Source organism: Pelophylax lessonae, assembly GCF_965119305.1.
Source record: "Pelophylax lessonae genome assembly, chromosome: 1".
Lineage (NCBI taxonomy): Eukaryota > Metazoa > Chordata > Amphibia > Anura > Ranidae > Pelophylax > Pelophylax lessonae.
This window is the reverse complement of record NC_138768.1, coordinates 502,200,809-502,214,718: the sequence shown is the minus strand read 5'-3', so window position 1 is coordinate 502,214,718 and position 13,910 is coordinate 502,200,809. Positions and strand designations below refer to the sequence as shown.

Here is a 13,910-nt window from a genome sequence, read left to right as displayed (position 1 = left end):
ACCTTGATAGAAAAAGAAATGACCTTTAAAAAGAACTGTAATTTCATAAATATGATAACATAACCAAAATTAAAAAGTGAAATGTATTGCTACTGCTTAAATTGCAGTATGTTCAAACAGTGATGCGTATTGTGCATTATATATAGAAACGTACTAATTATTAAAGATTGGCAAACTGTTTAGGCCGAGCATTGGTTTGGTCTCGAACAGCTATGTTTGCCCCCCCCCCCCCCCAATTCATACCAGGCCCATTCAACTTCTAACTTCAGCTTGTTCAGTTAAGCTTTGACAATAAAAACTGGAAGCTGTTTCTATGCAGAGCTGCACTGATTTTGCAATCTCCAGTTTTAGTAATTCACCCATGGTGTATCTACCCACTTCACAGACATGATAGGATCCCATGATCTTGGGATCAACATGGTCTTGGGATCCCAGTCACTTAAGCAGGGTGTAACGGAACTGCGACCCACACTGTGTTTGTGGGCTTCCGTCAGTATACGGCTTCCTACAGTCTTAAACATAGATATCAGATATTCCAGCCGCCCCCCATACAAAGCTAGCCGACAACTTAGCTTGTATTTGTCTGAAAACAACTAACTAACTTTATTGAACAAGAAACATACTTTTTATACACTTGAGACGTATGTCAGTCACTACATGAACACTGACCCAAATATTTACCCAAAACATCACACAATGGTTAGATAACAAGGTACAGCTGACTCATGGCTAATCCCATCTAGACAAGGTTATCATTAACATGTTAATCAACTCAGCGCACTTAAACCAGCCTGGAAGACCAGACTGCCGGCAACAAGGCTTAAACAAAATACAACATCACACATTATTATAAGTGTAAACATAGAGTAAATCAGCATAAATTCAATGTGTGGAAGAAAGGTGGTTGAGCTGATGATATTAGCATCTGCTAGGAGTCTGACTGTGCGAAGCCTTATTGGCAATAGGCAGCTAGGCCTAGAGTCCCAGAGTGTTCATATATTCTTTGAGATATATTGTTGACAAATATTACTGTCCCATTTGAGTAATCCAAACCATATTCTCGGTGTCCATTAAGTCCATCATTTTCTTGGCCTCCCTGTCCCCATAATAGACACAGGGTGACTAACACATAAGAGGGGCCTAGGGACCTGAGACAGGGATTTCCCAACCTCTCTAAGGTAAGCTGGGTTCCACAGGCCCCCCAACCAAAGTGACTCCCGTCACACAGGGTATAAATAAAGATTATTGTAACTGATTAACGCACTCATATTTGTATTTAATTCAATCTATTTATTTGGATCAACCTCCATTTTATATTTTACGAAAAAAAAAATAATGTATTGCACTTGTGTGCCCCAAAATTAACTTTAGTGTATTTGTAGGGTATTTGTGTAGTGTATAAAATTTTGTGCTTGATTAACCATTGCACAAATATTGTATGACATAAAAAATTAAAGCTACCACCATTTTATAATAGATGTTGTCCATTTTAAGAAAATATATATTGTTTAGGGGTTTTTACTAGTATTGAACCTAACATAATTTTTTTAAAAATGTGTGAGAACAACGCAAAAATGGCTTTGGCAGCGAAGGGCTAAAGTCTGAGCACATACGAATTTATTTTTTAAAAATCCTAAATTCATCTGGTTTCTTCATTGCCAAAATAATGTGGCAACAATTAGATCACCTTGGAGTGTCCACTTTTCAAAAAGGGGTCATTTTAGGTGTGTTTTGTACCACCCTGGCATTTTTATATGATATGTTTTTTTTTTTTACTAGAAAGTTGTGTACACTGGCTCTGTCCTCCCACTAAGAATAAATGGGGGGGGGGGGGGGGGGGAGATGGGGCAGGAGGGGTGGCTGTGAATTCTGTTTTTTACCTATTAACCTCCTCCCACCGGCTGTACGCATATATGCAGCCTCTCAGCGGGTGGGCTTTAATTTCCGAGAAACTGCATATATGCCAGCTCCCAACACCGTTACCAGCTGGGACCAGAAAGCTCTCAATGCAAACTAGCAATGGGGAGCTTCGGATCATGTGACTGCTGTGACAGCCAGTCACAGCAGTCACATGACCTGAATGCCCGCCTTTGCCTGCCGGCATTTAGAAGGTCTTAAAGATCCAGGAGAAGGAGGCAGAAAGGGGTTAAATCTATCTTTTTATAAATAAGTTAAAAATATTCTTTCCTTGAAAAGACACTGACATGTGTAATTATTTTGTAGTGGTGGTGATGGTGGGGGGAGAAGGTGCAGTTTGACACCTTTGCCCCGGGCACGAGATGACCATGTCCAGGCACTGATCATGTTACAGCAGGTACATTCATTTATATAAACTCAGTAAGCAGAATCTAGTCATGTTGCATGCTTTATTCATACTCTGTAACTGAAAAAAGAAGATTTGAGGAAAGGCAAGATCTTTGCTCATGTTGCACTTTAGATCACTGATTTATGTTGCATCTATTATTGCTTGATTGTGCTAGCAGCCATTTTAGTCAGAGCACAAGCACGAAAAACAGAGCTTACAGTGCATTGAAAAATATTTGTTTCTTTCCCATTTTCTCCTCAATTGCATTATTTACCAAATTTAAGATATTCAACCAAAATCTAAAATTAGACATTAAAGCTGGAGTTTAATCTGCTTATATTTTGCCCTTCTTTATTCCTCACTCTTTTCTCACTTCCGTTCACATAAATCAATTTAAGTTTTTTAATTGCTTTTAAATAAACATGTATATTTAATGCATATCTTATGCATATCTTATTTAAAACCCAGTGATGTTATCACTAGGTCTTCATGTTTCTGTATGTAAAAAAATGCCAGTTCCCTTAGCAGAAAAAAAAACACTCATATGGAGCATTTTTTGTACAGAGTTTAGACAAGTTTAGGAGAGTTTTGCATTTTTGGTGCCAGAAAGCTCCAATTATAAACGCAAAAACAAGAAGGGTTTTTTTTTTCTGCCTCTAAACGTGGAATGTGGAAATATGGGGCAATTTAGGAAACAGCGACCACAGGTCAATTAGATTCAGTATAAATCACAGAAATAAGAAGCACAAGGGCAATACAAGTACACTGAACTTCAAAAGAGCCAACTTCCCTAAACTGCGCTCTTTGCTACATGATAATAAGCGACATAAAATCCTAGGAACAAGGAACACTTAGGGAAAATTGGAGTGCTTTAACAGCATACTTAATAAAGGTATTTACCAGTGCATACTAACGGGAAATAAGTTTAAAAGAGCTAAAATTAATCCTGAGTGGCTAAACTCTAACGTAAATATGTATATAAAAGCAACGAAAAGACCTTAAAAAAATATAAGGCTAAACATAAAACAGGCGCATAAGCCACACAATTAAGCCGTCCATATGGGTCCATAAATTCTTAATAAGTTAGATAAGGAAGGAGAGTCCAGCATTTAGGGCAGCCATCTAGAAACCAATGTGCCAGGGGTTCCACAGAGCTAAAGATAGGAGAAAAAGAGGTGCCTCTAAGTGTAGACTTGTAAAAACATTTATTCAAAAAAAAGTATGCACTCACATCTAAAAATGAGCAGATACGCATAAAAGACCTTGCTGGAGGTTCCAAGACAGGTGGGTAGTAGGTAGTGTCATCCAATTTATGCAGCTATCCCGCTGGGACTGTCTCCTCTTCACAGTGGGCGGCAGTGACGGCGGAGCAGGAGCGAGAGCGAGGCTCAGGGTCCGTCCCTGTCTTGGAACCTCCAGGAGGGTCTTTTATGTGTACCTGCTCATTTTTAGATGTGCGTGCATACTTTTTTTTAAAATAAATGTGTTTACAAGTCTACACTGATAGGCGCCTCTTTTTCTCCTAAAAAAAAATATAAGGCTCAGGGGTCATTGTCCACATTCCAAATATACAAGGAATGCAGCAAGAAATGTAAGAGCGCAATCAGGTCAACTAAAATAGACAATGAAAGGTACATAACTGAGGTGAGTAGAAAAAAAAAACAATACATTTTTTAGATATAGTAACAGTAAGAAAGTGAGACCATATTGTATTGACCCTATAAAGGATGATGAAGGGAATTTGGTTACAAAAGGCAAAGAATTTCAATGCATTCTTCTTTTCAGTTTTCCCAAAGGAAAAGGGGGGATATAGTAATCTGTAAAGTTAATAACACATCACAGAATGCACCCTAATGGCTAACAGAAGCCAGTATCAAAAACAGACTGGAAAAACTTAACATAAATAAGTGACCAGGACCAGATGACTTACACCTGAGGGTCCTTAAGGAACTCATTTAGGTGATAGCTAGACCATTGTTCCTAATTTTTATGGACAGGTTATGGCCTGGAATGGTTCCAGAGGATTGAAAAAGACCCAATGCTGTACCAACATTTAAAAAGGTCTGAGATATATCCCTGGAAAAAACTACCGGCCAGTGTCAGGGAAATGGCCGTGGAAGAACTGGCAATACTGCCAATACTAGAGATGGGTGCATACGGCACACTCCCGTGTGCATGCGCATTGGCAGAAGAATGGCAAATTGGTGCATGCAGGTGCGCGATGGTGCGAATCACAGAACGCGTGTGCACCATGACATGCGCATAATGTGACAGATGTGGCCACTTGCTGGCCTATATAAGACTGCTGCTGATTCCACCAAATGGCTGGATTGTTTTCAGCCTTCCTGTGTTCCTGAACCTTTGTGTGTATTCCTTGAATTCCCTGTTGTGACCCAGCTTGTTCCAGACCTGTCTGATCTCGTCTCCTGGTGTTGACCCCCGGCTGGCTCTATCAACCTTGCTACTGTTTGATCTCCTGAGTATGACGCCAGGTTGCTTTACAGACTTTGCTATTACCTACCTGCTTGCCTTCCTGTGTATGACCTTGGCTTACATTACAGACTCTTCTACTACTTCTTACTTGCCTTCCTGTTGTGATGTCAGCCAAGTTCCTATTTCTGATACCTGCCTTTGCCTCCAAAACTGATCATCCATGTTTGACCCTCAGCCTGGCTTCTACTCCTGTTTCCTGTGTGCACTGTTGCCAAGTACATCTGGAGTTCCCCGAGAGACATTTGTCTTGCTGTGTATACTGCCATCTCCCGCATTCACCAGGTGATCACCAGCCCAGCTCTTCAGTACCCTATTGCCATCCTGTGCTTCTTTGGGCGCTACACCTCCTCTACCACCTTCAGGGGTGTACTGCACTTAGCTGCAAGGGGAGCCCTCTCAGCACCTTGACATCGAATCAGGTACGTGACAGCCAGTTAGCCTAACAGCAATAGTCTGCAAGCTATTGGAGCAGCTGAAAAGAGATTATATCCAAGATTTTAGTAATAAAAACAGTATCATTAGTAGCAATCAGTATGGATTCATGAAAAATCGTTCTTGCCAGACCAATCTATTAACAATCTATGAAGAAGTAAGGTGCCACCAAGATAAAGGGAGGCCTGTGGATGTAGTGAAGGATAGAAAGTAACACTTAAAAGAAAGTGTACTCCACGCACCTAGTATTAATAAATAAATAAGTATATATAATGAATTCCAGAGAGGAAGCAGCAGCAGTAGTGTGAAGGGTATGATATTGGAAAAAATAGTCCTAATAGTTAGGGCTATCTACAGCGCTTGCTAACAATCTGAACGAACAGTGGGTATTGCAAATAAATATGCATAAAAATTATATATATATATATATATAAATATAGAGTATAAAAAACTGTAAACTGTGAGTAATACAAATGTGCAAATATCCAAGATGAATAACTACAAATATAATTATAAATTCATGTATTAAAGTGCAATAAGGTAATGTGCAAATAATGTGGATGGTAATAGTGATCCAAATGAGGTAAAGGTGCTGGAGCTATAAATGGATAATAAAATATCAAATAAGTGACATACAAAGGATAAGACAATAATGCTATCATAAAACAAAATAAATTCAAGTTTATCAATAAGTGACAATAAAAGTCCAAATTAGATTTTCTTCAGTGCAAAAAGTTCTTCCAAATGTATCACAAGTGCAGGTGCTCAGTGGTAAACTTCCTCAAATATTTGGGGACTTTAAGGTACAGGTGCAGATTCCTTTTCAGTGGTATTGTAAAGATGGGTGACTTACCAGATGTATAGGATCTCATATATCATACAATATTAAGACCAATCACACTTGTAGGCCCTCAGGGCCAAGGTAGGTCCCCTCGTGCTGCCTCCTGGATGTGTGACTTATGGCTTTCTCCTCACCTTCCCTCGACCTTTGAAAACGTCACGGGAAGTGATGAAACGCGTCAGTTTGTGGAACGCACATCGTGACGTACGCACAGAGATTGGAACGCAAGCCGGAAACCTCCGCTCGACACTCTGCATTGCTGTACAATAGTCACGGGATAAACCTTTTACCCGCTCGTTTATATGTTTTTTACTTGCTTTTATTATTACCCAAAGATGGGGAATAAAATCCTATGACTTTATTACACTATTAGAGATTCACTTTTTTATACACCTTGTCGTATGCTGATGCGAGGGAAGGTGAGGAGGAAGCCCTAAGTCACACATCCAGGGGGCAGCACGAGGGGACCTACCTTGGCCCCTTACAATCGTATGATATATGAGACCCATTACATCTGGTAAGTCACCTATCTTTACAATACCACTGAAAAGGAGTCTGCACCTGCACCTTAAAGTCACCAAATATTGGAGGAAGTTTATCACCTGCACTTATGATACATTTGAACTTTTTGCACTGAAGAAAATCTAATTTGGACTTTTATTGTCACTTATTGATAAACTTGAATTTATTTTGTTTTGTTTTATGATAGCATTATTGTCTTATCCTTTTTATGTCACTTATTTGATATTTTATTATCCATTTATAGCTCCAGCCCCTTTTACCTCATATGGATCACTATTACCATCCACATTATTTGCACATTACCTTATTGCACTTTGATACATGAATTTATAATTATATTTGTAGTTATTCATCTTGGATATTTGCACATTTTTATTACTCACAGTTTACAGTTTTTTATACTATATATATATAATTTTTATGCATATTTATTTGCAATACCCACTGTTCGTTCAGATTGTTAGCAAGCGCTGTAGATAGCCCTAACTGTGGATGTGGTGTATCTGGATTTTGCAAAGGCATTTGATACAGTTCCCTACAAACATTCACTTTACAAACTGAGGTCTGTCCGCATGGACCATAGGGTGAGTACCTGGATTAATAACTGGCTAAAGGGGTGGGTGCAAAGGGTGGTGATAAATAGCGAGTACTTGGAATGGTCCAGTGTGGTCCCCCAGAGATTTGTCCTGGGACCAATTCTGTTTAAATTAGTGATCGACCGATATAGATATTTCGTTGCCCATACCGATATTTTGGCCATTGCATATCGGTATTCGCCCATATGCGCCGATATTTTGAACATTTAAAGTTTTGCAAAAAAAACACAAATTTCGACACAAATCTGTTACTGAACATGTTAATGTTTATTTATTAACATTTTAACACTGCAGTCAGTGCAAATTAAACTGCTAGAAAAAAAGCTAGACAACAACAAACAGCTAGACAGTGGATTGGCGGAGTCTCACTAGTACGGCTGCAGTAGTGCACTCACTGCAATGATTTTAAATAACTACTGCAGTCAGTGTAAATTAAACTGCTAGAAAAAAAGCTAGACAACAACAAACAGCTAGACAGTGAATTTGTAGGAGTCAGTGCAGTGGAGTGGACTACTGCTGCAGTAGTGCACTCACTCCATGCAATGATTTTAAATCACTACTGCAGTGAAGTCAGTTTAAATTAAACTGCTAGAAAGGAAGCTAGATAACAACAAACAGCTAGACAGTGGATTGGAGGAGTCAGTGGACTACTGCTGCAGTAGTGCACTCACTGCAATGATTTTAAATCACTAACTGCAGTCAGTGCAAAACTGCTAGAAAAAAAGCTAGATAACAACAAACAGCTAGACAATGGATTGGAGTCAGTGGACTACTGCTGCAGTAGTGCACTCACTGCAATGATTTTAAATCACTAACTGCAGTCAGTGCAAAACTGTTAGAAAAAAGCTAGACAGTGGGGAGTCAGTGGACTACTGCTGCAGTAGTACACTCACTCACTGCAATAGTGATTTAAAATTATTGCAGCACAGAGTGGCGCACTACTGCAGCAGTAGTCCACTGACTCCCCACTGTCTAGCTTTTTTTCTAGCAGTTTTGTCCTGACTGCAGTTAGTGATTTTAAATCATTGCAGTGAGTACACTACTGCAGCAGTAGTCCACTGACTCCAATCCACTGTCTAGCTTTTTTTCTAGCAGTTTTGCACTGACTGCAGTGCAGTCAGTGCAAAACTGCTAGAAGAAAAGCTTGACAGTGGAATGGAGTCAGTGGACTACTGCTGCAGTAGTGCACTCACTGCAATGAAGAAAAGCTTGACAGTGGAATGGATTGGAGTGGAGTGGTCAGTGGACACTAGTACTATACTACTACACTTTCAATACTCCCAGTTAAGTAGAACAATAGTGCAGAAAGCATAACATTTCAGCATGTTCACCAGTTAAACTGCTTCTTTTCTTTTCATAAATTGCTGCTAGTTCACTAAACACACGCTCACTTGGTAGCGAGGAAGGAGGAGCAGAAAGGTATCTTCTAGCATGAGAAGCAAGTCTTTTGTAGTGTGCCTCATTGTCTTTCCACCACTGAAAAGGATCACATTTTCTGTCAATTACTGGTTCCTTCAAAAAGAAATGAATTTCATAATCCAGGCTCATTATTGCAGATTCAGAAAAATCCTCCGCATGAGGCCCCAATAAAACACTGAACATGGCATCCTTATCTTCTTGACTTTTCTTTTCGGCAGGAGGAACCTACTGCACCTTCTGTTAAATATCTTCTGTCAGCCATTGTTTTGCCTTGGCCAATACATCATCAGAAGAGAAAGGATGGCTCTTGTATCAAGGATCCAAAAGACATGCAAGCACAACAGTTTTATTCTCTTCATGCTTCTCAAAATGTTTGGCGAGGCTGTCCCTCATGGCCTGCCTACATGTTTAAATGCCACGTGTGTTGGGTCCTTCACTCTATTGAAGAAGCATCTTCAGCACTCTCACACATGGGATGACAGATGACACAGATGAGTCATAATGACTCACCTCTAGTGTAACTTGCTCTATGGGGAGGAGGGTCTCAATGACATTGGCTACAATGTCCCACTGATCAGCAGTAGGACAAGAATGTCCTCCAAGTCCATATTCATCTGAATGTATGGTAAGAGCTCCTTCTGCTCCAGCATTCTTTGCAGCATGTGAAGTTTTGAGTTCCATCGTGTCGGAACAGCCTGAATCAAGTTGTTTTTTGGTAGGCCAAGGTCTTCCTGAATGCACCACAGTCGCTGCTAGGCAAGGATTGAATGGTGGAAATGGCCTGCGCACTTCTTCAGCATGCTAATTATATCAAGCAAAGCTTTCTGTTTGACAGACCATCATTTACCACAAGTTGGAGGATGTGTGCCATGTGAGGTCTGTCTCGAAGCACAAGCATCACTCTGTCTTCTTCTTCTAGCATGCCTAGAAACATTTCTTTAATGTACTCCCCAGTTTGGGATCCTTGCATCACTTTTGTATTCAACACCAAATGCCTTCTTGTCCATCCGCTGTCAATGAAGTGGCATGTAAGACTCATTAGTGACTCTGTTTGTCCTGACCAGCAGTCAGTCGTGAATGAGCGTGAGTTGCCAGCATTCTCTGGTTGCAGCATAGCCTTTACTTTATCAATGACCTTTTGGTGAATCTTTCCCAACATTTCAGTTCGATAAAACTTGTCACTCTTTAGTGTGTACCTTGGATCAAGTATGGACAAAAACTGCTTAAATCCAGAGTCAGACACCATTGTAAATGGCTGGTTATCACTGACTATCATCTCTGTGATTACTCTGTCCAGCAGTTGGGATTTTCCATCCGATTTTAGCCACCTGATTTTTTTCTGAAACATATCTGTTATTGTTGCCTGGGATAGTGATGTTTCAACTTGTGATTCATTTTGTTTTTTTTTCTGTGCTGCATGATGCAATTCAACATGATGGACTCTTAGATGGGCCCGTATATTTTTGTTTTTTGCAGTTATTGATCCCATGCTTACATTGCTTTTGCACATGTTGCACACTACTGCTGCTTTTCCTGGAGATGGAGATGAGAAATAGTCCCAGACCACACTTTTAATTTTTCTATCTGAATCCATGTCCATTGAAATTTGAAAGACACTAATGAAATTGAATATAGGCTTAAAAAAAAACAACTGGCTGGCTGGCACCCTTTGGTGGGTGGCTGGCTGTCTGGCACCCTGTGGTGGGTGTGTGGCTGGCTGGCACCCTTTGATGGCTGGCTGGCACCCTTTGGTGGGTGGGTGGCTGGCTGGCTGGCATCCTGTGTGGCTGACTGGCTGGCTGGCACCCTGTGTGGCTGACTGGCACCCTTTGGTGGGTGGCTGGCTGGCACCCTGTGATGGGTGGGTGGCGGGCTGGCTGGCTGACACCCTGTGGTTTGGCTGGCACCCTGTGTGGCTGGCTGGCACCCTTTGGTGGGTGGCTGGCTGGCACCCTGTGTGGTGGGTGGCTGGCTGGTACAGGCCCAGGGCCTGTGGCTGGCTGGTACAGGCCTGTGGGTGTGTGCGCCTGTGTGGGTGGCTGGCTGGCACCGGTGGGGAAGACGCACATACCTATAGTTGATTTCATATTTTTACACTTATCTGCATCTTAAGGATATTGATTTGAGTTTAATATACACCACGAACACAAATATAAGTGTGTTTATTTTATAGATACACCTTAAAGTTTATTACCCAAAAACTCTTTTCTTGCAAAAGAGGGGAGTCGCCATGGGTGCCAAGTATGCACCGAGCATGGCTAATTTATTTATGGCCAAGTGGGAGGAGGACGTCGTCTATGGCTGACCGAGACCTGAACTGGTTCTCTGGAGGCGTTACATAGATGACGTCCTCCTCCTATGGGATGGCGACAGGGCATCTTTGGACTGTTTTATCAGTGACCTCAATTCTAATGAACTTGGGATTGTACTTCAACATGAGTTCAGTGACAGTAAGATCAATTTCCTCGACCTAACGATTGAAATTAAGGATGGTGCAGTCGTGACTAGCACCTTCTTTAAGCCGACTGATCGTAATGGGTATATTGAACAGGGGAGCTGCCACCACCCTTCCTGGCTACGATCAGTACCCCGAAGTCAATTTTTACGACTTCGTCGTAATTGTACCAACAAAGAGAATTACCATAGTCAGGCGTTGATGTTAAGGGATAAGTTCCTGGATAAGGGATATGACGAGAGTAATTTGGATGTTGTGCTGCATGATGTTGAGAACATTGACAGGTCCACCTTACTACACAAGCAGCCCAGACAACAAGCTGATTCTAGTCGTTTTGGTTTTTCCTTCATCACCACCTATTTGAAACAGTTTGGAGACGTTAAACGTATATTCAAAAAACATTGGAATATTCTCCAAAATGACAAAGTGTTGGGTCCTTCACTACCTGAAGTTCCACCAGTAGTGTTTAGGGGTGTTGAACCTTTACGTCTTCAGATTGCTCCAAACGTTCTGGACAAACCGGAGCATCTACCCTTTTTTCATGCTCTAACCTGCTATTATCCTTGCAGAAGGTGTTCAGTCTGTAAGGTAAATTCCCTCATTGGTAGAAAATTTGGGGAGGTCATATCTACGGCTACTTCTAAGATTCACCCCATTAAACCTTTCATTGGCTGTTCCTCCACCAACGTGGTTTATCTCCTACAATGTCCCTGTGGCCTACAGTACATTGGCCGCACTAAGAGGACATTGAGGACGGTGAGGGTGAGGGAGCACATAAAAAATATTAGAAAAGGTTTCCCCAACCACAGCGTTTCAAGGCATTATGCCAACTGCCATGACAAAAATCCTGTGGGTACTAAGATTTGGGGGATTGACAGGTTCACCCCCCACTGGAGAGGGAGCCATGTTCATCGAGAAATTTCCCGACTGGAGACTCGGTGGATTTTTAATATGAGGACTTACACTCCATGGGGGTTGAACGTCGAGTGGGATGTGAATTGCTACATTAATAATAGCTAAATATCTGAACACCACTTTTGAGGATGTTATAGTGCTGTACCTTTTATATTTCTTCTATTTTTATATTTATGTGTCACATTTTTATGTGATCACATTGTGAGTTTTGTAGGTTTTTTTTATATGTAATTTATGGAATTTTTAATATTTGTATGACATGGGTGGGGGATGTATATACCGTATGTCCGTCTATGGTTACATCAATACCCTCTGTCCTATTTTCTTGAGATCCTTTGTAATTTATATGTGTCATTTATTTATCTCTGTGAGGGTCAATTTTATACTATATTAGTATATTTATTTATTGCCTATTTAGCACCCCTATTTTTGCTATTTTATTCATATATGGGCTATTGATGTGACCCTAAGACGGTTATTTTTATGCCCAGAAATGCTGTACTATTGCTATGTCTATTATGTGTTTTCCACCTGATCTCCGCTCTTTTTGTAGTGACAGATTTTTCTTTTCTTTTTTCTTTTTTCTGTCAATATCGGATTTCGAGAGTACTGGCATACCATATTTGTTTTGCCGGTCTATGAGCGGTTAAGTAGTATCATTTTTTGGCTCCTATGACTGATTACCGCCCCTCTACAGCATATCCGGTTTTGGTACAGGACCCGATGGAACGCACTGACGGATTGTTCCGCGTGTGTCACTTCCGGTTCCGGTTGTCGATCAGGTGGAACGCACTGGCGGTTGATTTCCGCATATGTCACTTCCGTTTTCAGTACTTCTTATGCGTGCTGCCGTACAAGTCCGGTCCGCCTCTGATGATGTCATTACTTTGACGACACGCATCAGGCGACCTGGAGTACGAGCAGCACGCCATTCTACCGCGGTTTTTAAACTTGATATGCCTACTTATATCCACCACTGTGTGAGTATAACTTTGTATCTTCAATAAATCAATGTTTGTACAGTCTACACTATGTCCTGCCTTCTTGTATTGAGGTGAACTGGAGTTGCCGAGACCCCATGCTTGTTCTGGTGATATCTATTTGAGCCTATATATCGCACTTATCCATGATTTGCGGATGTCTTTGACATTTTGGAATTGATGAGAATTGATGAGACTACACTGTTGGTACTGTCCATTGATAGCCCGACCTGAGTCTATTTCATCGCTCATAACCATATAACATCTGGTAAGCAGTTGGTATTATCACACTTTTGGGTGTTGGCTCCGTTTTCATCTACACGATTGGAAGCTGGGAACTGGTCTCTACTATTCCTTCATCCCTTTGGACTGTTGTGACTTCTTGTGGACACTCCACATTGATTATATAGGAATTTATTATTTGTGCTTGGCGCTACTACACCTTTTTCAAAATAAAAAAACGCCCACTCATACCAGCGTCTACTTCATCTCTCCATATATCCAAGATTTTTTTTGGTACACACCATTAAATGTGGCAGCAGGTATTTATATATGGCCATAAAATAGAACCAGGCGCCTTCACCTATACAATTACATTTTTAATTTGAGGGTATTTATATCCAAATCAGGTGAAAGGTGTAGGAATTACAACATTTTGTATATGTGCCTCCCACTTTATAAGGTACCAAAAGTAATGGGACAATTGGCTGCTCAGCTGTTCCATAGCCAGTTGTGTGTTATTCCCTCATTATCCCATTTACAAGGAGCAGATAAAAGGTCCAGGGTTCATTTCAAGTGTGCTATTTGCATTTGGAATCTGTTGCTGTCAACTCTCAATATGAGATCCAAAGAGCTGTCACTATCAGTGAAGCAAGCCATCATTAGGCTGAAAAAAACAAAACAAACCCATCAGAGAGATAGCAAAAACATTAGGTGTGGCCAAATCAACTGT

The 13,910-nt window shown here is 40.9% G+C and overlaps 1 protein-coding gene across 1 annotated transcript in view; it reads right to left on the bottom strand.

Annotated features, from left to right (window-relative positions):
• Positions 1-13,910, bottom strand: part of LOC309547173 (phospholipid-transporting ATPase IC-like) — a gene marked incomplete at both ends in the record, with an annotated part of 345,791 nt that overhangs the window by 67,807 nt on the left and 264,074 nt on the right. The window lies entirely within an intron of this gene.